This window comes from Dermacentor silvarum, chromosome 6 (genome assembly GCF_013339745.2).
Source record: "Dermacentor silvarum isolate Dsil-2018 chromosome 6, BIME_Dsil_1.4, whole genome shotgun sequence".
Lineage (NCBI taxonomy): Eukaryota > Metazoa > Arthropoda > Arachnida > Ixodida > Ixodidae > Dermacentor > Dermacentor silvarum.
In genome coordinates, this window is record NC_051159.1 from 19,925,352 (window position 1) to 19,951,446 (window position 26,095).

At 46.3% G+C, this 26,095-nt stretch overlaps 1 protein-coding gene across 1 annotated transcript in view; it reads left to right on the plus strand.

Annotated features, from left to right (window-relative positions):
- LOC119455318 (collagen alpha-1(I) chain) overlaps positions 1 to 26,095 on the plus strand; it is a 694,093-nt gene that overhangs the window by 314,351 nt on the left and 353,647 nt on the right. The gene's annotated exons all lie outside the window — the stretch shown is intronic.

Sequence of the window (26,095 nt, forward strand, 5' to 3'; positions counted from 1 at the left end):
AGGAAAGGGTCGCTTATTCGTGCTCGAAACCCTAAAATCTGCAAGGCCGCGAAACCCTAAAATCTGCAAAAGACTAGGAAATGTTGGTGGCTGCCAAAGACGTCATTGGGCCGCTGTTATGTTTACAACCCAAATGAAGCACTCTGTTGCGCCATAAACTGTAGTTAAAGCTCGCGTCATGTGGCACTTTTCAATTACAAGATATCGCGCACTGAAATAACATCATGTATCAGAACAAGCTCCGTTATATTAGGGGCGAGCTCAACCACTGGAAAAGCTGGTGCCACCGTCGGCGTGCCGTGGTATGAGGGATCACGTGGACACAGCGGCCGCGTCGTCTGGTTCACAAGCGCCGAAGCCTGCTGAAAGGCCCACCTGCACTATGATTCTGATTAAGTGGGGATGCTTTCCCACTTCGGGTGTCGGCTTGACAACACTTGAAAGCACTATAACAGGTAGTGGCTGCGTTCGAAGGCGTCCGACATGGTAGGCTCGGTACCGCAGTGGCGGACGCGTACGCAACGAATCCCGGTGTCACGTGCCCGCAGGCCAAGAAGCTCCGTGTAGCTTGGGTTGCGAAACTTAGAATCGGCAAGCAGCCATCGGCTACAACACGGGTGTGTAGCAAGCACTTCCGCGAGGAAGATTTCTGCTACGGGGTTGGGGGTGCGATGTTCGGTGAGTAGCAGAAAGCGCGCACTTACAAGCTCGCCCGCAAGCGGTGCCTGGCTAATGTCATGAAGATTTGGTTTATGAACTTGTTGATTCTAGACACCAGCAAGGTCACCAGAACGGAAAGGGAACGGTAAGAAGCACATTTAAAAAAAAACGCTTAACCTTGTGCTCGGCCGCGCAAGGCTTGAAGCAGCGAATCTGGGCGATTTCCCAGAAGTGCGTGCGTACATTTTATCTTATTACTCATGATGATGATCATGTCTTTTCGCGCGTCTCGGACTTACGGCCATCATTGCGCGTTGCTTAGCGCAGCTTGCAACACCGACACCGCGTTCTCATGCCGACACCGCGTTCCAGCAGACCCGCTCCGTGAATGCGTGTCTTTCTCTCTCTTTCTCACGGACTTACGGCCGTCACTGCGCGTTCCATAACGCAGCTTGCAACACCGACACCGCGTTACCGATGCCGACAACGCGTTCCAGCAGACCCACTCCATGAATACGTCTCTCTCTCTCTCTCTCGCTCTCATTTTCCTTATCTCTCGCCCGAGCATAACGCGCAAAACCTCTTCATCTCGCAGAGCATTGGCACGAGCGCGTGCGAACGCGCCAGCTGTGGACGAAGATGACCACACTCCAAAGCAATCATACGGTACGCACAAATGCATATTCTCCAAGCGTGGCTGTATTGCCTAGTGGTTACGACGCTTGCCTTGGGACCCTGGGTACGCGGGTTCGAACACCGCCTCGCCAAGAAAGTTTATCTTCTTTTATGTCTACTTCATTGCTGATGATGATAGTTTCTTGATACGAACCACTAAATAAGGCTGGCTTAAACAGCTTCGCTGTTAAAAGGCATGACATATGCTCATGTTTGTTAGCACCAAACCGTGAATGTACTGGATTAACAAAAGGAAGCTGCGGGAAATTCCTCGATCACAAGCCCGATAAACATACAGTGCGACGCAACTTGAGAAATAACGATACTGAAACGTCCAAGAGTTTATAAGAAAAAAAAATATTGAATCGTCGCGATGGGACATCACGAGTCGCCGTACAGCATCGAAGCCCCTAGTAATAACAAAATTATGTTTGAACAGCTCTTATAACATTTACGCCACAATGGTTGCTTGTGTACTGTCACATGTTCATATGCTGCGGCCTAAAGTTCACGGCACGGTGCGAAAAAGCGCACGCAGCGAAAGCGAAACATTGTGCGCGGACATGCATGCAGACGCGCAGACAGTCACTGCAAGTCCGTGCGATTGGTGTATTCAAGCTTCATTCTGTAATGCTCCATTTGGTTATACGGACAGCACACTATAAGAGCATATTTCACATAGTCTGCTCTCAGCGACTGCTTACCTTTCACGCAAGAAGCTGGTTCGGGAGACTCCATCGCGTCGAACGCGCGCAATGGGCGTTCACTGTACGTATTCGGTAAGGAGATAGCACTGTAAACTATTCTGCGCTCTCTGTTTGCCCAAGATTATTATTTTGACAGTAAGAAACTTCCGTCGTTCGGAGAGTACTTACAGAAGTGGCCAGGAGGGCTCCCACGCGCTGTTTTTAATCAGCGCCGACAGCCAAACCTATGAGGAGCGCGGCGCGTTATCCCTCATACTACACCACAATAAAAACAGAGTTCCAGGAACTTTCTTTGAGGGAGTATCTGCTTGTCCTATATTTCACTCCCTTTTCCAGAGTAAAACGCCTCCATCTCGGAGGGATACAGCAACTCTCCCGTACAGAGTTGAGGAGTACTCTTCCTAAACAAAGTGCTAGAACTTTTCCAGAGTGCGAATACTCCACCCCAAAAGAGTATTAGTACTCCCCCGGACCGACGAAGGCGTACTGTGCTTTGATTGGAATGACCGAAAGTGCCACGTGCGACGTCTGCGGCAGCGAAGAGAACATAGAACATTTATTGTGTCACTGTGATTGATTTCAGTCGGAAAGAGAAACTTTATCGAACGCATTGCGACGACTTGACGATCGACCGTTGTCCGTGCAGGTGCTCCTTGAAGACCGTCCCCATAGCTCGTCAGCCCAAAAAGCTGTGAAGGCACTGTTGTCTTACTTCAGGACGACTGGCCTATGTGAACGCCTTTGAATTGCTCAGGCCCTCCGCGTGCGTGCGTGAGCTCACCGTCTCCCCCCCCCTCCTCTCTCTATCTCATCTTTCTATTCCCTCTTTCCCGTCCCCCAGAGTAGGGTAGCCAACCAGACGCATTTCTGGTTAACATCCCTGCCTTCTCTTTCTCTCCTCCTCCTCCTCCCTCCCCGGACCGAGCGCTTCTACTTCCCCAAACAGAGTGCTTGTACTCCTCCTAACAGAGTGCTTGTACTCCTCCTAACAGAGTGCTTGTACACCACCCCACATGAGTATAAGTACTCTCCCAAACCGAGTGCTTCTCCTCCCTCAGAGTGCTTGTACTCCTCCTAACCGAGTGATTGTACACCTTCAGAACTGAGTGCTGGTACTCCTCCCAATTGTGTGAAAGCACTCGCGATGTAGTGTCATCGTCATATCAGAAGCGACTCGCGACACTTACATGTCAGGGATATTTGATTCCGTCATAAGCAGCTCCTGCACTTATACTTGGTGAATTGGATTTGATGTTTAGTCGCCGAGTCACTCGAATGAAACATCCTTTTCTTAAAAGATCAACATTTTTATTGATCAAACAGTCACAAAACAAGCTGAGTAAAATTTCTAGAAACATGCTGATACAATACAAACACACAAAATCCGATTACAGAGATGTTCATGAACTTTACAAGGATCTTCCAATACATTAACATTTCTCGAACATTTCATCGCTAATGCAGTAAGAAATATTCTTTATTTTCAATTGGCAACATTTAAAAAATCTAAGTATACAATGAAAAGTCAAACAAACAACAAACATGCGCAAATTCGCAAAGTATGGGCACTACGATTGAAAAGAAAGATGCACCACATTACTGGCCAGAAAACGCATTTCAAGCACAAAATTCGTGTACTTATAAACCGTAGGTTACCAGATGAGCTGCTAAACATGACGCTTGTAAAGTAATTTGTGCAGGAAACGTTTTTTCATGCCATATTATAAGACAGGAGCTCGTTTAACAACGGCTTCAGTGACTGATTGTGAAGTGTTAGACAACCGCACGTGCTCCCACTGAGAGTGCTTTCTTCCCTCTCTCTCTTTTCTTTCTTTTCACCCCTTTAAACTCCTTCCCCCACGTAGGGTAGCAAACCAGATGTGCGTCTGGTTAACTTCCCTGCCTTTCCTTTCTTCTTTTTCCTGCCCCTCCTTCTATGTAGCGTATGGATGCCCCTGACTGATAATACAGTATATTTTGAAATGTGGTTGCATTTCCTTTCATTTTATTACCTTAAGGATTCCTCTGGGGGCTGCTACATAAGGGGTGAATATACAAAGGGAAAAAAATTGACAAAGGTAACCACATGTTAATTCCGCGACAGGTAGTCCGTAACATTTTGAAGAAGTAGTGTTGGGCAGGTGATAGCGGCAATGCTGTCATTCCAATCGGATGTTGCGCGTGGGAAAAAGGACGCGGAGAATGTAGCAGTGCGGCTGCGTGACCGGGTGACTCTAAGGGCATGGCCGGCACGAAAAGATATGCGGGCTGGTGGGATGATAAAACTTGGACGGTCACGGGTGCTGTAATGAAACTTATGGAACAGGGTTAGAGATGCGATGCGGCGGTGGTGCGCGAGAGGGATTAAAGATGATTCTACTTTTAAGTATGATACACTGGTGTGATACGAATAGAATGAATTGATAAATCGGGCTGCTCGATTTTGCAGTGCTTCAAGTGTATTTATAAGGTACACCTGATGCAGGCTCCAGATGGCAGCGGTGTACTGAAGTTTTTGTCTGATGATGGATTTGTAAGTCAGCAACTTTAAATGTGCAGGAGCGTGACGTAAATGATGTTTCAGAAAGCTGAGTGATTTATTAGCAGACGATACTATGTTAGTGATATGTGCGCACCATGTTAGATCACATGACAATGTTACTCCTAAGTACTTATATGTTTCGACACTCTCAACATTAAGGTCACCGAGAGCGTAAGAAAAAGATGGGGGTTACGACGAGGCAAAAAAGATACTGATTTACATTTAGTGGGGTTGTGTGTCATGAGCCACTGGTCACACCATGCTTGAATACAGTTAATATCATTTTGAAGACCTTGCTGCTCAGAAGGATTAGTGATAGTACGATAAGTGACGCAGTCATCCGCAAAAATACGGATCTGACATGTCACATGTAAAGGCAAGTCACTTATGTATATTAGGAACAACAGGGGCCGCAGTACTGACCCCTGGGGGACACCGGACGTTGCTGGGAGAGCGTTAGAGATGTGGTCATTAACAAAGACAGATTGGGAACGATTGCTCAGAAAAGCTTCAATCCAGTTATGAACAAGAGGGTGAACCAGAAAGTTTAATTAAAAGAAGCTGATGAGACACTTTATCAAAAGCCTTCGCAAAATCCAAGACGGCATCAGTTTGTTGATTATGGTCGAAATTTACATGTAAATCATGAAGCTGAGTTTCACAGGTAAAACCTTGGCGAAAACCATGCTGTGAAGAATTAAATTGTTCGACTCTAGGAAGTTCATGATTTGTGAATAAATGACATGTTCCATGATTTTACACGGTATACTTGTTATGATATTGGACGATAGTTCAATGCTGACTGTGTATTACCTGATTTATGGATGGGAATGACCTTTCCCTTTTTCCAATCATCAGGTATTTGACCTGTCGAAAGAGACTGACAATACAAAAGACACAGGTAGTTTGCAGAAATGTCCTTGGTATTTAGTAAAAACTTCGAATTAATTTCATCGAAGCCAGCTGAGGATGTGATCTTGAGATGTTCCATTTGAGATAATAGACCATTTGTGGAAAATACAATCTCGGGCATAGTTAGTTCTCTGGTGGTAGTTATTTGCAAGGAAGAAGGCAAGTCACACCTATAAGTAGGGCTCCGTGTTTTCGGAGTTAACTTTTCTTGAAATTCGGAGGGTGTTTTTCGGAGTTTATTTCCTGGCACAAATTCGGTGTTTAACAGGGTTTATTTCTCGTAAATCCTCAATTCTCCAATTCTCCGAAATCCGGAGTGAATTTTTGCATTATTCTCAATACTCCAAAATCTTAGGTGAAATGATATCTGAACACGAAAACGTCAGAACACACGAAGCGTATTTTTGTTGGCTGGAAGGTGTGAATGCACAAACACATATACACACAAGTACAAATATTTGAATACAAAACACCTACGTTTGTGCGTATTACAAGCTTAAAGCTTGTAATAGACACAAGCATACTTTACGAGGTTGCTGCCAGTGATGGAAGCACGTTCCTTTCTATTGATGAGTATCAGCTTTGAAAATGTCCTTTCAACGTTTGCGCTAGAAGACTCAGCCCGCAGCGAGAAAGCACTGACCATTGGATTGTGTGAAGTCTCCAAAGTGACAGAGGTTCAGCAATGTTACTGATTAATTAGCTCTGATAGTTCACAAAATCCCCCATTAGTTCGCTCATGTCGTGAGTTTCAAGGAACACTCACTTAAAAATCGGCGCATAGGTTTCGAACGCGCGGGGTAACTCATGCTTCACATTTAGATTCACAATTTGAACACTACCAAAACGATTCACTGGTGTACTGGAGTGCATCGAAAAGGTTCCTCTGAACTGTCTATATACATATTTCAGCGACAGGTTCACAAAGGTCTGCGACAGTCGTTGAGCGGTCTTACGTCTCTCGCTCTATGCGCGACAAGCCCTTTGTTAAATGTGCGATGGGTGTGGTCTACGAGATACTGTTGACGTGAGGTAAAGTTTATATCGGCCAAACCGGCCGATGTATCAATGACTGCTTAGAACATGCCCTTTCGGTATATAATAGAACAGGCTGATATTCCCCGTTAAAATCGGAGTTTATCGGATAAATCCAAATTGTTAAAAATTTTACCGGCGAGTGTTTATCGGATTTTTTCGGATTTATCCGAAAACACGGAGCCCTACAAGTTATCAGGGAAGCGATGTTGCACTTGCAAAGCGATGTTGAATGCGTTTGCGCTTTCTGCGTCACCTACAACCTGAGTCTGTTCGTCAGCAAGTGTAATTGTATGTTTGCGTTCCGGGTTCACCACGCGCCAAAACGGTTGCGTACTACGTGATAACATGTTAGAAATATTATTGTGAAAAAAAGTTGTAGTTAGCATTGCGTATTGCGGCGAGGTATTCGGTTTCCGCTGAATAGTATTTGCTCCACATACTTGCGCTCTGTCGTTGTTTTTCTGCTCGGAAATAACGTTTTTCTTATTCTCTAGTTGGTTTAGCGATTGATAGCACCATGGCTTGTCTTTAATAGCGCGGAAGCTACATACCAGTATATATTTCTCAATTAATTCACGTACTTTGTTCTTGAAAAGAAACCAATTTTCTTGTACAGAATGCTTTGAAAAAGCTGTTTCGAATGTAGGAAAAAACCTGATTAGTTCACTATTAATTGTTTCGTAATTGGCCTTGCCGTAAAGACGAACGTTTTTTTTTTAAATAAATTTCACGTGTTAGCGGAACGAAGTTAAAGTTGCATAGACAACCTTGTGGTCCCTAATCTCCCTGAGATATGTTATAGATGACATGCTGCCATGATTGTTGGTTAGTATAAAATCTAAAATGTTTGCCGAGTTCTGCGTAACATGCGTTGGTTCAGATATTAGCTGCGAGAGGTTAAAGTTAAGACAAACTATAATAAATCTGGTTGCTTCTGGGTTGCTTGTTAAAGTTAAATAGTTACGCCAGTCTAAATTAGGATAATTCAAATCGCCAAACAGAACTATGTCGGCATTCTGATGTGTTCCCGTAAGGATGCTTATACCATTGTTAAATTTGCGGGGAAAGTCGGGCTGCCCCGACTTTTCCAGCAAATTTAACACTATTGTAAGCATCCTTACGGGAACACAGACGCCTAAATGTACGGTTCGCGGTGCAGCGCGGCAAACTACCCAGAACATCTCGATATCAGAATCGATATGAAATATTGAAGATGGTAGCTGCTGATTCACTGGCACAAGTACTCCACCCCCGCATGCATTGAAATTAGGCAAATCAGCAAGAACTTCGGCGTCGCTGATATCGCCATGTAGCCATGTTTCTGTTTCTATTAATTTGAGTACATAACTAGCAGATGAAAAAACCCTGTTGGACATGAGTTCTCGCTTCGGTAGGAAGCTGTGTATATTAGCAAAGATTACAGAGGATGTGAGATTAGCTCGGGAAACCTTGCAGGGATGTGCTTTGTTCTTTTTCTGGGTGGATAAATTGCTATGTAACTTTCCTTTACCATTTGCTAGACCTCGTCGTAAGTACATTTTTTTCGAACCAATTAACAGGGTTTTGAAACGTAGGGAAAAATGGGCTGACTTTGTTTTGGCGAAAGCATTCAAATGCCTACGCGCGTCTCTGACAGAACGGGAATAGTCCGGTGCAATGCTGTAATTTGTTCCTTTTAGCTTTCGTGCATTATAAAGGTAGGCTTCTTTCGTTTTATAAAAAAATGTCGCAGTTTCACCCGAAAGGCGAAGCATCAATTGCGATAGCAACTTAGTAGAGATCTATACGGAGTAAGGATAGTAGTTTTATCAGCTGTATAAACTTGGATATGCAGCAGCACCAGCAACGCGCAGAACTGTTGTCGACGCCGTCGCCGTTTTGTCCGCGTTCGCACCGAACGCGCACGGCGTTTGTGACTGTTGCTAGGGCCTCTGGGGGCGGCTCGGAGGTTTTCGACGAGATCAGAATGGGAAACTCGTCGAGCAGCGTCGGAAGTCTTTCCCACCTTCTCGCCTCGCAACGTTTTTGTATAAATACGCATTTGGTGCCACAGCTAAACGTCGCCTCCCCTTCCGCCCTCCCCTCCTCCCTCCCTTCCGTCCTCCCACGTCCTTTCGCGCGACGGAAAAAAATCACATCATCTCACCCTACGGGCAACCATGGTGGGATGCGAAAGCATCGCGGAGGTGCGCATCGAGATTCCGTTTCGTTTCACTTGGCAACACAACCCATTGAAAGTTAGAGTGAGAGAATGTATTGAGAAGAGAGGAGACGTTTGTACGGGGTTGTTTTCGTTTGATGTGTACGTCGATCGCCCCATCGTCTGGAACGTTCCTGGGTAGGCATTGCACGAGTTCCTGCATTTCGATAGGAACGTTCACGACTTGCCCTGACGCTGACGTTCGTTCTGGACGCTCGCGACCTTGCTCAGGTTGTTGTCGAACCAAAGCCGGTCGCACACGTTGCAGCTGTGTCCGAAGCTCCGAACGCAACAACCTCGGCTTCCCGAGCCTTCCTCTGCTCCGCGGCGGTGGCGCTGCCACTGCAACTAGCGCCGACGTTGCCGTTGTTCATGGCGTTTCGCACAGCGTTGCACAGAGAGAGAATGACTACGGCCGCTGGATAAAAAAAAGGTGTGGCCTGCCGCGTGCATCGAAAACGGCGTGATCCGCCGCGGCGCCACACGTCGGGCGCTGCTGTCTGGCATCGGCATAGCAAATGCGTCAGGAACGCGCTTGGAACGCCGTCGCGCGTGCCAGCCGACGGCGCATTTCATCGCCGATGACTAGCGCCGTTCGGCCCAGCCAAGCGGCCGACAATGCAACTACGGCTGTCACATTCGCTCCCATTGCACAGGCCGCGTGCATCGAAAACGGCGTGATCCGCCGCGGCGCCACACGTCGGGGGCTGCTGTCTGGCATCATCATAGCAAATGCGTCAGGAACGCGCTTGGAACGCCGTCGCGCGTGCCAGCCGACGGCGCATTTCATCGCCGATGACTAGCGCCGTTCGGCCCAGCCAAGCGGCCGACAATGCAACTACGGCTGTCACATTCGCTCCCATTGCACAGGCCGCGTGCATCGAAAACGGCGTGATCCGCCGCGGCGCCACACGTCGGGCGCTGCTGTCTGGCATCATCATAGCAAATGCGTCAGGAACGCGCTTGGAACGCCGTCGCGCGTGCCAGCCGACGGCGCATTCCATCGCCGATGACTAGCGCCGTTCGGCCCAGCCAAGCGGCCGACAATGCAACTACGGCTGTCACATTCGTTCGCATTGCAACGCGCCCGACGCGGCAGGCCGCACCTTTTATTGCGATAGCAATTATATGGACACTCCAAAGCAGATTTCTGCCGTCGGCGTCGCCGTCGCCGTCGCCGTGAGGTTCCGTATGACGTCAATGCAGATGAAATCGTCGCCGCGCGCCGCCGAACGCTGTATGTGCGAGTGAAAGGGCGCGAGGGACGCGCGCTTTCACGGGGAGTGAACGCACGGCGGAGAACAAACGCGCGTTCTGTGCCGTGCTCCCTTAAGGGCTGCAGAAGTAGGCGTCTCTTTCCTCCTTTACGATCACCATATATGTAGAGCAAACGCGCCTTCTTCTGACGCACGAAAGGCCGTGGGAGGGGGGGGCAGGGAAGGGAGGCGACGTTTAGCTGCGGCACCAAGTGCCTATTTATATCAGAGGCTCCGGCAACAGTCACCAACGCCGCACGCATTTTGTGCGAACGCGGGCAAAACGCCGACGGCGTCGACAACAGTGCTGTGTGTTGCCGGTGCTGCTGCATGTCCAAGTTTGAACAGCGGATAAAACTACTATCCTTACTCCGTATAGCTCTCTACTAAGGTGCTATCGCAATTGATGCTTCGCCTTTCGGGTGAAACTGCGACAACTTTTTTTTTATCCAGCGGCCGTGGAATGACGAAAGCACAGCGAACGCGCGCTTTATACTGCGCCGCGACACTGGCGCCGCCTACCGGCGTATTCTTAGAGAGAGAGAGAGAGGGAGAGAGAGTTATATGCACGGTGTAAGAATAAGGAGAGGTGCTGACACTCTCCCCCCAACGCGCGCGAAAGCGCCGCTCGCTCGCGTCCAGATTATCTTCGGCTTGGTTGCAGCTGGTTCGGCGCCGTCGTAGAGGGCGCTGCGGTATGCGGTCCCAGCCTCGGCGGGAAAGCGCGTGCGTCGCTGTCTTTGTGCGCTTTGTGCTGCATGTGCGGCCGTGCTGTTTTGAAGGCACACTTTTTGTTCACGCGCCTTTCATCATCTTGTGCTTGTGTATTGTCACCACGGGCCCTCGACCAAGGTGGAAGCGGCCTTCTGAGAGTTTGAAATGGGTAGAAAGTGCTTCGTCAAGTCACGAACTGCAATTCTGGATACCGAACCTGTGCGGAGCGTGTGCCTCTATTCAAAGCGCCGTCCGACAGCGGTCCTCTAGAGCAGTGGCGCCGTGTAAATCTGAGGGCAGACTGAACTCTAATGCCTATTGACCATTTCTACACCAAGCATTTTTCAGAGGATATGATATCGACGGCATATTACGCGGAGCTCGATAAAATGGTGCTACTTGACGCGCCAAAGAGCCCTGTTCTGTCTGCAAATACAGTTCCCACCTTATTTCCGAACTGTCCAAAGAACCTCACACGGTCAAATAAACCTCGAAACCCGCTGTGGAAGAGAGAACCTCCTGTGTGCCACAAAAACAGTCTCTGCAAATTTTGCTGCTTGTATAAGATATATACTAGGTGTCTTAACTATCATGCACCAAGATTTAAAAATATGAAAATGTCACATAGCTGGACAGAAGCAAGGCAATGTTGTCTGTCGTCTCTTGTAAATACTCAGATTATTTTTTGCATTCCGCCTTATTACATAATTATTGTCATAACTGATTAATCAACTTTTATAATGCTATACTCATATAAAAAAGTGTGAACGAGAGAATTGCACAGCAACATGAAACAATCCCGATACAGCTTTCTGGTGCTCAAGACGTGATACATAAAAGTGCTTTCCGAGCGTGAAAGAAACCCGCGAATAGACTCAAAATTGCCTCGGGGCACTTTGCGTGTATTCGTGGGCTTCTTTCACGCTCGGAAAAATACTTCTACGTAGCGTGTATTGAGTGATAGAAAGCTGTATCGGGAGTCTTTAATGTTGCTCTCCAATTTTCTCTTTGCTACTTTTAATATAACTATAATATTTGAGAAGTTGATTAATTAATTAAGACTAATCATGTAATTAGGCCGAATGTAAAAAATAATCTCAGTATCTCCAAGGAACGGAAAACAACATTACCTTGGTTCTGTTCAGCTACGTGACATTTACTTGTTTTTAAATCTTTGTGCACCCTGTATAATACTGTTTTCTGTGCAGATGTGTGCCTGATTTTCAAATTTTTGCCATCCTGGATACTGAATGTTTTTTACAATGCGCGTGCGGTGTATATTACACGCTTGCATGTTCTTATTCAACATTTTTGCATTGTGGGAGTGTATGAGAGCGTAAGCTTCTGGGAAGGCTATCCTCTATTAAAATTATCGAGCTGCTTCATGCACAATTTTTTTATTATTCTGTCTTTGCAAAATAAAAAATAAAAAGTCTACGAGATTATTGTGTGGTGGGTGTAAGTGTATTTGTGGACAGGCTGTAGCATGCATTGTCAAATACGCTTACATTGGCACATTCTCATATGCAATTTAAGAAAAAAAAAACAAAGTCACGTCTTAGATCCTGCAAGAGTCACTCGCTCCCCAAACGACGAAAGCCAAAGGAATAATATACACAGTCTATGTTAAGTGGAATTGAAATAAAAAAGATTTTCACAAGTAAACTGTATTAGTGATATTGTAACACAAGATAAAACGCCTGCCTTCGTCCCGCCTGATAATTATCTTTTGAAAGATTTCTTTACATAGCTATGTGCTTTCTCATCATAGGTTCTAGCCATGAACACCCACTTTGCTCTAGTGCATTGTATTGACCCTTTTCGCGGAGCAGTTTGTTTTAGAGAAACGAGATGGCGCTCACGGTGGTGCGCCATGCTTCTCCTCAGCGACCGCGCACGAATACGAAACTATTACCGCTTCTACCTTGCTGCTGTGCGGTCAGCTGTCGGAAATGCAACTGAGTTTTCGCTAACACACTGTGTTTCAATCATGCTAGATTGAATCATGTGGATTGAAGACAGTGCAGTAGACGTGTGCAGTAGTTGGCTGCAAAAATAGTGACTGGCATGTTAAGGAATAGAATGAATCTGTGTGGCCAAGTTCGCAGACCGCTGCTGCAGCTGTCCGAACGTGTTACCGGCATTTCGCGATGTACGGCTTTCCTCGAGGATACAGAAATTTGCTCATCCGCCAGCCTTGTATCGCTAACCTTCAAAGAAAGAACTTCATCCCCAGAAGGTCGGAAAGAGTGAGTACCACTCGTTAAACAATGACAAAGGGAGTGAGTAGCGCCGCTTCCTGTTATAGTAAGTTTCGCGTACGTTATCTATGCACATCTGTCCCAAATGGCAGGAAAACTTACGCCCACTCTATCGCCGACGTATCAAGAATAAGTGAATGGGCGCACACTTGAATATATGCGCACTACATAGGCACAACAAGTGACGGTACTACATCGATAGCGCACGAATGGTCGAAGCTGAATGTTTCGTGACAGTCCACAAGAGTAAGTGAGTTACTAGCTGTAATATATATTTGCTACAAGGTATTACAATGTACAAAACAGCTACGTTTTAAGCCTTGTGCGCAGCAAGAACAAATCTATCGGAACTGAGCACACCCACGTGTACGAGTGATTAGGCAGAAAATAATCAGATAGTGGCCACACTGAGGAACTTCACTGAGTCAGAAACTGACAAGCCACTGCTTAAAAATATTTGCCGAATAAAGAACAAAGAGCAAAATACACTAATCCCGACTGAATTCATAATCGGAAAGCTTGGACAGCTTGGAATACATATTTAGGCCCGCTTTTAGAACAAGCACCATATACGCTGCTTGCGCCGTTTGGACATAGCTTAATCAGCTCCGAAAGCGCTTTTGCATGTTCTCTGAAGCTGTGATCAAAGCTTCGTGTCGTCCACCTAGTCACCGTCTACGATATCTCCGAAAGCCGCGCCGGCGTCATACACTTCCATTGTAAACAAGGAGGCAACGGAGGCAGTTGAGGCAAGCAATGGACGCGTCACCACGTGATCAAACATGGCAGCGCCCACGGGATCGCCGCGAAAAGGGTCAATATCACAAGCTTGCGCCGTTTCATTTCTTAAATTCTATCGCGCCCACACTGAATTCGCGTGACGATGCTTGAACGGTTTTCTGAGTTTGAATTTTCCGGTGCAGTCACTATTTTCTTCTGATCGAGGGGTAGCACGCGGGCTTACGCTTTAATTTTTTTATACTTGTATGCATGACTAGATCGGCCGCAACAAAATGTGCGCGCGAGCGGAATGTGAGTGGGCGTTGAGTGCTGCCCGATCGATCCGTGTTCACGTCATTCACGCTCTGCACAATATACATTCATGTTAGCAAAGCATTAATAGTAAATTCCACTGGCGGATCTGGAGCAAGTTTTTTTGCTCCGTGGCCGAGAATTTGAATTCCACTGGCGGATCCAGAGCAAGATCGCATGTTCCACTGGGCGATTTGGGGCAACTTGCTCCGCGACAGAGCGCTCCGCGTTGATCCGTCTTATGGCGAATTCCATTGGGAGAAGAGGAGCAGGGCGCCGCGCAGTGCGGAGTCGGGTGACAGCGCAGCGAGAGCAGGCACACTCTACCCGCCACTGGAATACGGCGTGCATTCGGAGAGCAGTTGGGAGGGGGACTTGTGAGGAGAAATGTATCATGTGACTAAAGCAATCGACGTCCCACCATTCTCTGCAGGAGAGCGGCAGAACACGCCTGATCGTCTTGTAATCTGTCGGGCTTAACGCTGTCACCGTTTGCGGCCACGTACTACATACTTTTGTGCAGCGCCGACGCATCCCACAACGTTTCCGCCTGCGAAGATCATCTCAAGTTGAGCTCTAGCAGCTTTCGCTGCTGTCACCGTCGAGCGTCTCAAGCACTTCAGCAAGGCGAAGACGCTTTGCTGCCGCTGTCCCCCGCGCATCCGACGAGAAGCAAGGCGGACTAGAAATGCCAGGATCTGTCGCTAAATCGCTGGGAATCTCGCTCGTATCACCGACGTCAAAATCAGCGGTGTCAAAACACAAACCACGCTAGGCTGCCGCCATTGCCGCCGCGCGCGCTGGCTGAAGCAAAATAAAAAGAAATGAGGAGGATATGATGGTTTAAGCCACGTGACTTCCTCCGTACTCCGCTTTTCAAGCGAGAGCAGTCCGGACTGCTCCCAGCTGCTCTCGGCGCAGCGAAACTGCTCTTGTTCTACCACTGGATGACGGCGCTCCCACTCCTGTTCGACCACTGAAACACGTCGCCTGTGGAACGAGCACTTTCAGCGTGCTTTTGAGTGCTCCTGTTCTCCCAATGGAATTCGCCATTATAGAGCCGGATTTCGCCGGAACTCCAGCGACTAGGCGCCGTCACTTCCGGAACAATCGGGTACGTCGGTTGCTTGCAGCGCTTTTTCAAGCGCTGTCTGGTAACCCTGTGGCCTTGTTTACAGTTCTGAAACGGCGTCGTTCGACCCTGCCGGATTGCTCGTTGCTTTGAGCGACAGCGAACAGTTCGCACAGTTCCTCTTCAGAAAGCAGCAGCAGCAGCGATGAGGATGAGTCGTACGTACTGTACGAAATTTTATTTAATGAAATGTTTGCAGAGCCTCCGCACAAACGCCCCAAAATCGTCGGCTACGTCGAAGAAGTTGCCGCTGTGCCTAGAACCCCCAACGTGGTCTAATGCGAGATTGGCAACATGGGTAACCGGATGCGTGCGACAACTTCCGCTGCAATCCCTGCCGGAGCGTGTTTATTTTTCACTGGTCGATCGGGATCGGGTCGCTCCGCGACGGATTTTCTTGCTCCGTCGTGGATTCGGCACACCGCTCCAGATCCGCCAGTGGAATTCACTATAAGCCTGGTACACTTATCACCTTAATCTGAAACAACGAATTTCCTTCGCGCTTTGAGTTTTACTGGCACCACTATGAACGAAAATTTAGCGGAGGCAGAGGAATGCCAAGCCGCCGGCGCCGCTAAGCTGGGACCGCTGGCCGCGGCGCCATCTATCTGCTCGCCGCAGAGATACTCGGTGCGCCCGTGCGCGGCCGAACATAATCTGGACGCTCGCTCGCGCGCAATGTCAACACCTAAATATTCATCCACCGTGGTTATATGCAGTGATTTGATGCGCCGCACCTGTGGCGGAGAGGGGGAGAGGGGAGTAGGAGAGCGCACACCCGCGCAGGAGAGGAGAACGAGGGAAAGTTGCGCATGGGCAGTATGGGTGCGGACGCCGCAGAACGGACACTGCCCCGAGCATAAGATGCTCTCGCTTCTAAAAGTCGCGAGGAAAGAGACGCTTAATTCTGCAGCCCTTCAGGGAGCACGGCGCAGAACGCGCGTTTGTTCTCCGCCGTGCGTTCGCTCCCCGTGAAAGCGTGCATCCCTCGCGCCCTTTCACTCGCACATACAGCGTCCGGCGCGCGGCGACGATTTCATCGCCGTTGACGTCATACGGAACCTCAAGGCGACGGCGACGCCGACGGCAGAAATCCTCTTTGAGTGTCCATATAATTGCTATCGCAGTAAAACAAAACTTAACGATAATGGGGCGATTGCGCCCGGTAGAGTGGCAGCCAAGACGAAAGGCCCGTTCTATCTGTTTTGGTTCTAAGGTAAAACATAAGCGGTCCTTACAATGCCGTATGACCACTACCTCGGATTGGGCGTAACTTTCTGAATTGTCAGAGTCGGGAAGGCCATAAATAATTTAGTTGTTTTGCCGTGATCTATTTTCGGCATCGTCAAGACGCGCCTCGAGGTCACAAACATGTTGAGCTGTCTGGGTAGTGTTGGTCCATATGTTGTCAATGATGTCTGTGCGAAGCAAGGTAAGGCTCTGACAATGTTTTTCTACATCGTTCTTTCGCTGGCTCAAGTGGGCGATAGTCTGATCTGTCGTAAGAAGTTGTTTTTTGAGGTCTTTTACTTCCGAAATTAATTACGATTGGCCAGCTGATCTTTTTTTTTTTGTAGTTCAGCGAGTATCGCGGCATTCTCAGGACCCGGAATGGTTTCGACTTCACCTGACTGCACGAGCAAGGAATGAACGACGTCAATACACTCAGCAACAATGAAAAACCAACAATGTATATTTTCTTGTGAAGCCGCACGTATAATTTTGGTTATAAATATTTCACATAGTTATTCATGCATGGGCTGCACACCCCTTTTTTTTCTAAACGCGCATCTTGCCGTGGTTGTCCAACACTACCTCCTCTCGGTGTCAAGGCAGCACAGTGGCGTATCATAGCTCCCATTCGGTTGGATCCAAAGCTGGTAGTCTTTTGGCAGAAAGCTCGACTTCACTCTTGGCGTCCTCATGCAAGTAATTTCCTGGTGCTGTCGGGATCATGCCATCGCGCTTTCTCACGCACTGTATTTCGTAGACAGCTATTGCCACAGTGCGCTGACCCATTGCACAACTGTATTGGTATTCTTGTTGCCTACTGTACAATTTTTTTCTCAAAACATTACGTGATAGTTTTTTTTTATTTCGTACAGATACATATTCTAATGATCTTATCTGGGAAGTCGGGATTGTCGCTTGTAAAACAATATTCTTTCCGTTACATTACTTTCCCGCATATGTCATGATTTGAACTACCTTCCGTGCACTTCGCCACAATTTAAGATGTTTCGTTGCTTTATTCTGCCATTGGTATGTAATAGACTAATCAGGTAGCAATAATTTCAAAGAGGTAAACATATTTGTGACGCAGCCCCTTTTTTTAGCTGACATGCTATACTTCATGGCAGATGTTCGTAGCCAAACACAAATGAGGAATGCAAGGAAGCAAAGGAAAGGAAAAAGCCACACCAGCAAATAACACCACTTCACACATTTATATTCATTCTAGCAGCGTCATTTTGGTGTTAATGATGACAATGGAGGCTGGCTAATACATCTATCTTTTTTTTTTCTGATGAGTGCTTTCATAATGCTGTGTGCTACTTGGTCGCGATGTAGGCTAAAGCGCATGCACCATCTCCAGGTACATCAGTGCACTGCCAAAGGCGAGTGCACTGCTGTCCCAATATTGCATGGGTTTTCATTGCGGCACTTGTTAAAATACCTTCTGTCCTGCCCAATGTAGATACACCTGCAGGAGAAAGGAATCTAACTGACAAAGTCACATGTGCATGCAAAGAACATGGTGGTCTGCTTTGTTGGGCAATGTTTTCGTGCTTGCTAAGAACGATACTGGTTCGCAAGGTACCGAATCCCTTCGCTACCTTGCCACGACTATCTTCAAATAATTAGACATGTCATGAATGCACAACACCATTGTACCTTCATTGTGCCTTCACTAGCCTTCTTTTAAATGCGAAGCATTTCTTGGCGAACATTTGCCACTTTGACGGTATCTATCTATCTATCTATCTATCTATCTATCTATCTATCTATCTATCTATCTATCTATCTATCTATCTATCTATCTATCTATCTATCTATCTATCTATCTATCTATCTATCTATCTATCTATCTTCAAAGAGAGGTTTGCAGACGCATTCTTTGCATTGCTGGGCTAAATGGCTGGGTACAGACCCTTTCATGAATGCGGGTGAAAACCTCTCTTTAAAGATTGCACAATACTAGGTAGGTATAAAGATGAAAGAGCCCACGAGATTTGGGAAGCGTTTTGTATTAAATCACACGGATACTCCTGCATGCGTACGCGCTGTTTCTCAGCATAGCTGCGAGATTAACTACTTGTTAAAAACATGATAACCTGTTAAGACGACGCGCGTGATGTGATGATTTCATTCCCTTCCCGGCGCAGAAACCGCGTTTTTCTGGCCTTCTGCGATGAACCTGTGTACTGTATATATTGCTTTCCCAGCAATAAACCAGTGGTTGCTAGTTCAGCGCCTTGTCTGTCTACTGACTTCGTCTCGTCCAAGCGCTGTTTGTTCCCGTCCTATTGATGTACCAACAGCCAGACCAGCACACTCCTTTAACACTCAAACACACTGAAATGGGTTAGGACGTGCGTACTAAGTGAAGGAAACACTTAAGAATGCTGCTAGTAGTCATAGTCATGAGCATGACTCAGCAAAAATAACAATGTCTGAGTGAAAAAATATTAACACTCAAAAACCATTCAGCTGGGTTCTGACGTGAGTACTAGATGAGGGAACACTAAGGGATAATGGTAGAAGTCATAGTCATGAGCATAACTTAGCAAAAATGACGACTCAGCAAAAAAAAGATTAACACTAAATAACCACTGAAATGGATTTTGACGTGGGTACTAAGTGAAGGAAGCACTAGAAAATGATGCTAGAAATTATAGTCATGAGCATGACTCAGCAAAAACGACAATGACTCAGAAAAAACAGATTAACACTCAAAAACCACTAAAATGGGTTCTGACGTGGGTACTAAGTGAAGAAAATACTAAAGGGTGGTAGAAGTCATAGTCATGGCCATGACTGAGCCAAAATGCGTGTCATGTAGGTCATGAAAGAGCCGCCTGCGTCTTGGTGCTCTCATGGTCGTTTCGTTAACTTGTGTGGGAAACGGCTCGATCCCGCAGTCCACAACAGGAGGCTCCAGTCTCGGCCGGCCGAGCCCAAGGGCGTCCAGCCGCAGCTCGCGCGTCCCTCGCACAACAGCTCGCGCGTCCCTGGTCTTCTTTGTCCACAGTTGGCTCTGATGCCACTAATCACGTCAGCGTTCCCACACTTGGTAGGCTCCCCTCCCCGCACACGGCTTTGCCTTGTACATGAAATAATATTTCTTTTCTTTTTGCTGTTCTTGCATGTGGTATTCAGTTGCGAAAAGATAGAGCTGAAACCATGAGTACATTTCTCGCGCCTGACAAAGGGTTAAGTCCTTTCTGTAGCTTGCGTGACTTTCTTCAAAAAATAATAGAAGCCATCAACACCACTGTCTGCCTTTTACGGGTAATAACATTGTTATCATCTGGCAGCTGAAATCAATGACTCACTCTCATGCCAAAGATGTCTGCAATTGATCTATCAACATCACTGGAGTGCAAGAAAAAATTTTTTGCACTTACCGGTCAACTTATTCGTGGCGCTTGAGCAAGGAAATGCACGCGCTTCAAGAGCGACGACACCCGAAAAACATGAGAAAAAGCAAGACAACTCGATCTATTAGTGCCCTATACTAATTCAAATAGTAACTTAAAATTATATTTGCTTTATCTTCCAAGAGATGGCTCTACCTGTTTCTGTGGGGCTATGTATGACCCACCGTGCACTTGGGGCAACTTTCGCCTTTGGTTTCAGGTGGGGCATATATGTCCCACTGACCAACAAAGGGTTATTAATGTTCCCAGCACGGAATGACTTGGCTCGCATTTTGCAGATGTTTAGAGGGACGTTCACAGTGAAGGCACTTCACAAAGACATTGTACAAGAAGGTTTGCCACCATGTTTGTTACATGCACATCCTCCGCCATCTATGACATCCCTGTCACCTGCAGGTGTATCTACATCAGGCAGACGGCGGCGTTTTAATAAGTGCCTTAGTAAACAATATCAAGGCAGCAATGTGCTCGCAGTTGGCTGAGCACTGCTGGACCTTTATATGCCAGCCACGGATCAGGAAGGTGCAGGTCCTGTACTACCATCGTGACCTGGTGACAGGAGAAATTATGCATTCTTAATAAAAAAATCAAGTTGGGACATACAGCTCTACGTTGCCCAAAGTTATTTAAATATGCTTCTGCTGAAATGAAGACAGCTGTGTGACCAAGTGGTTTCTTGCTTGTTTGAATGTATTTTTTCACATTATTTTGTGACTTCCTTCTTTTTGCTTCACAACAAACCTGTACCATGAAGTAGCATGTCAAATATAAAAGTGGACAGCCACAAAAATAAATTCGTCAGCTGATAGTCAGTGCCGTGTTCCTGTTGTGCCTTTCTCACTCCCTATTATTTCCACTGTTGTTATATATAAACCAGTACTAACTATCCGCGTTTACTATTCTTCTGAACCTACTTTTCGTATTCTGTTGCCTTCAGTAATATAATTATTTGGATTGTGGACCCACTCTCATTTTTAAGTTATACCTTGACCGCACAATACTAAAATTAAATTTAACATATTAGCTTGTCTGTGGCAATATGAGTATAAAATTGCAATAGCATTAAAATCTTGCGCATCACATTTCTTACCTTATTTGGTAGCTTTTCGCTCCGTATTACGGTATGATAGCTGCACCTCTCAAGAGCAGCTGGCATAATTAGATGACCATTTATAGTGACCAGTTCAAAATGCATTATTACTGGACTGTGGCATGGCTTCAGATGTGAAACAAAAAAGGATGTGATCAATTCTTGAATCAAAGGCTACTGAAGCATTAGCACAGGCAGGGCAGTCCACAAAAACAAACAAATAGGTGAATCATAAATCGGGAAGGACACCATCCTGTTTTACATATCCCATGTATGCCCATGGTTTTGCATGTGGCTATGCCTATGCTTGCTAAATGAACCAACTACCTGAAACCACACTTTTTTGCCTGCTGAAGTGGTAAAAGTGTAAAAGTACACTAAAGCAATAAAGCCGGCAGATCCCACGCCCTGTGGGAATCGATGTTATGCGAAGCAGTCTGTGGGGAGCCTACCAAGTGTGGAAACGCTGACGTGATTAGTGGCATCAGAGGCAACTGTGGACGAAGAAGACAGAGGACACGCGAGCTGTGGTGCGAGGGAGGCGCGAGCTGCGGCTGGACGCCCTTGGGCTCGGCCAGCCGAGACTGGAGCCTGCTGTTATGGACTGTGAGATCGAGCCGTTTCCCACACAAGTTCACGAAATGACCATGAAAGCACCAAGACGCAGGCGGCTCTTTCATGACCTACATGACCCGCATTTTAGCTCAGTCATGGTCATGACTATGACTTCTACCATCACCCTTTAGTGTTTCCTTTACTTAGTACCCACGTGAGAACCCATTTCAGTGGTTCTTGATTTTTAATCTTTTTTTTGCTAAGTCAGTCATTTTGCTGAGTCATGCTCATGACTATGACTTCTGCCATTATCCTTTAGGGTTTTCTTCACTTAGTACCCACGTCAGAACCCATTTGAGTGGCTTTTGAGCGTTAATCTGTTTTTGCTGAGTCATTGTCGTTTTCGCTGAGTCATGCTCATGACTATGACTTCTAGCATCATCTTTTAGTGCTTCCTTCACTTAGTACCCTCGTCAGAACCCATTTCAGTGGTTATTTAGTTTTAATCTTTTTTTGCTAAGTCATTGTAATTTTTGCTGAGTCACGCTCATGACTATGACTGCTAGCATCATTCGTTAGTGTTTCCTTAACTTAGTAACCACATCTGAAGCAATTTCAGTGTGTTTGAGTGTTTCTGTTTTTTTGCTGGGTCACTGTCATTCTAGGCGGCTGTTTTATCACCTACATGACACGCATGTCATGACATTCATGTTCTGATCTATCATTTATGTTCGCCGTACATTGTTGTCATACTATGCCAATTTTGGTACCTACGAAGTTAACGAAACGACCTTGAGAGCACCAAGACGTCGGCAGCTGTTTCATGACCTACAAGACACACATGTCATGATATTCATGTCAGGACCTACCATTTATGTTCGCAATACATTCTTGTCATAGTGTGCTAGTTTTCGTAAATACGAAGTTAACGATACGACCACAAGAGCACCAGGACGTAGGCGGCTAGATAGATAGATAGATAGATAGATAGATAGATAGATAATAGATAGATAGATAGATAGATAGATAGATAGATAGATAGATAGATAGATAGATACTGTCAAAGTGGCAAATGTACGCCAAGAAATGCATCACATTTAAAAAATTATGGCAAGGGAATCTTGTCGCCCCCTTAAAAGAGGTATATTTGTGACTGGGCAGACTTATACAGTGGCTGAAGCCACGTCATAACTGTTGTCAAAAGATGGGTGCGCACTGGCAAATCAGTTCTTAGGTTGTATATTGTGCAATTTATTTTCTTTGACAAGCAAGAAAACTGATCCTCTGCTGACATTTATCACGCAACAAAGAATACCTTTCTCACACTCTCTTTGTATTGTCTTAAATGCTCAATGCAGTTTGTTTTGGTAACATTGTCACTTTGTCGTCTTAGTGTCCACAGCACTGCACTGACCGATTTGCATATTTCTGGTGAATGGTGTTGGTTGATGACACTAGTGTTGCATGACAATCATGTATGACAATCACAATGAATTTTGGTGATGCAAATGGCACCATGCATCCCATTCGAAACCATGCTGCCCTTTGTGCGAATATTAACTAATTTTACATTGTCACACTAGGAAATTTAAGTATTGAGGTACAGAGAAATTGGAGCTTCATTCCATAGCCACTGACGTTTTACGAATGTTAATAACGTTTATCTCTTGGCTATTTCAACTACGGTCATAATGGGGAATGTGTCACGCACAGCACCGGATTTCAAATTGTGTATTAGACACCTCTTCTTTATTTTTTAAACAAGAGCATAAAACAGGCACTCCAATTTATTCCTTCAGCTTGTTTACTCCTCTTTCATGGGATACTACGAGAAGAAATTGTATACCTTGGACAGCTTCAACGGAAAACAGGAAGTGTTTAGTGGGCACAGAGCTATACTTTATAATGGCATAATCAGCTCTTCCAGTGGTCATTAAAGATTTCTAAAAGGCTCAACAAGTGTGTTTTTGGTTGGATAACGGAAATGTAAGATTAACAAGTCACGAGTACATGACTTATGTTGACAGCCATGCTAGTTGGAGAGCATAAAACTCGGCAAAGAATTGGATGATAACATAGGCACCACTGCTCTCTAACCTACTGAGAATACCCCTTGCATTCTTTCTCACCTCACTTTGCACTCTATCCTAAGTCCATAAATTTACTGTGTACAAAAGTGCTCGAATTTTATTTTGCCTTATAAAACTTTTGCCTGCAGAAGCCATCAATCTTAGCGGTTTTTATTTTCCTTGACTGTATGTTCACATCCACGAATTGCCCAACAAGTGTTCCAAGCTGATGTTCTCACAGTTCTTTGCATTGAACACATCCCTACTTCCACTTGCAAACTTGGCTGGCACGTAGATTTAGGTTAACCAGCAAACCTCATCAAAATCTCAAATACCTCCCAAAAGCACACGGTTGAGTGTGTCATAGAAGGAGATACCCCAATTTTACATGTGTCTAAATAATTTTTCAATTGAAAGTGACAATGTGGCTTCTAATTAACACGCAGGGTGTGCAACGCGGTGTATGGGACGATCAAAGGCCTTGCTCCTGCTTCCTGAGGTGCGAGCGCTATTAATGAACTGGTCCCATGAGGACGTACGAAAACATTATGCCTTAAACCTGAAATGCTCTGCCCTAATGCTCATCCCTTTCTTGAACCCTAGGAGGGAAGCTATACGTCTGAAATTTGGCGTAAAAATATATGAAAAGGAAGACATGAAAATGTGCCTGCTTTATATAATCATTTAAAATTCAGAATGACAGTAGTTTCTATTTGCTCCCTTGTATTTGCCTGGTGTTAAATTATGTCAGCAGAAAACCAAACATGAGCATTTGCTTTGTATAGCCAACACAGGCACCATGATCATTGTAAGTATAACTTCACTAAGCGAATCTGCAATCTCATTCGCAATCTCCTTGTACCACTATATTGTCACGGCTCACTGGAGACAAGAGCGAAGAGCGGTATTTAATTGAGGCAATGAGACAAAGCGCTCAGTTCAAACTTCTTCTCTAGCACCTCGCTTGCAAGCTCGAGGTCGTCGTCTTTGTCGTCAGCGTGGTTGAGCACAGATAGCGTCGCGGCATTTGCCTCCTCCATAAGGAGCATAGACCCGATGCTCGGCGGGTAGCACCCGGTGATCAGCAAACCAGAGAGTACCCATGTCATTCAGAAAAATAAGATTTCATGCGCACCACTGTGCACAATCTCAGGCAGGTTCATACGGCGCCTCGAGCAGGATGGGCTGTCAGGAACAACTTCATAGTTGACGTCGCTAAGGCGTCGTAGAACCTTGTATGGTCCGAAGTATCGGCGTAGAAGTTTCTCCGTGAGGCCCCGGCGGCGTACTGGAGTCCAAACCCAGACTCTTTGGCCGGGATGGTAGACGACGCATCGATGGTGTTGATTGTAACGTCGAGCATCTCGCTCTTGCTGGCCAGTTATGCGAACGCGCGCGAGCTGTCTTGCTTCTTCGGCGCGCGCTGTAAAATCTGCGGCGTCAGTCTCGGAATCGCTGGAATCATGAGGCAGCATAGCATCCAGCATTGTAGTCACTTCTCGACCGTGGAGGAGACTGAATGATGTCATTTTTGTTGTTTCTTGCCGAGCTGTGTTATAAGCAAACGTGACGTAGGGTAATATTTGGTCCCAGTTCTTTTGGTCCACATCGACATACATGCACAGCATGTCTGCGAGAGTCTTGTTGAGGCGCTCCGTAAGTCCTTTGCTTTGTGGGTGATAGGCTGTCATCCTTCTATGTGCCGTGCCACTGAGCGTTAGTACAGTTTGCAAAAGTTCAGCCGTGAACGTGGTTCCCCTGTCGGTTACGATGACCGCTGGAGCACCGTGCCTCAGGACGACGTTTTCAATGAAGAACTGTGCGGCCTCGGCTGCTGTGCTGCTCGGAAGTGCCTTGATTTCTGAATAACGCGTAAGGTAGTCTGTCGCAACTATGATCCACTTATTTCCGGCGGCAGATATTGGGAATGGGCCCTAAAGATCCATCCCAATTTGTGCAAACGGCGTTTCCGGCACTGGAACAGGATGTAATAGTCCGGCAGGTTTCGCAGGTGGTACTTTTCGTCGCTGGCAGTCAAGGCACGTTCGAACGTAGTGCTTCACCTGTGCTGCAAGCCGTGGCCAGTAGTACTTTTCTTTGATCCGCGCTAATGTTCTAGTGTACCCTAGGTGGCCTGAGGTAGCTTCATCGTGACAGGCCTGCAATATTTCATTGCGGAGAGTTTTAGGGACGACTAGTAGATATCTGTTCCCTGTTGAAGAGAAGTTCTTTCTAAAAAGAACACTGTTACGTATGCAGAATGATGACAGGTCCCTTGAGAACAATTCAGGCTTGTTTGTGGTGCGGCCTTCTAAGAAATCAATTACAGAAGCGAGCTCCTGGTCCTCGTGTTGTTGTTGAGAGATGGTGGCCGCATCAACAACTCCTAAAAAGCCTGTGGATTCTTCATCATCTCCGCCTGACGACTCGATCGGCGATCTGGAAAGGCAGTCAGCATCTAAGTGCTGCCGTCCCGATTTATAGACCACTGTCATGTCGTACTCTTGAAGCCGTAGGGCCCAGCGTGCCAAACGTGCAGATGGATCTTTCATGTTGGTCAACCAACAGAGAGAATGGTGGTCACTTATGAC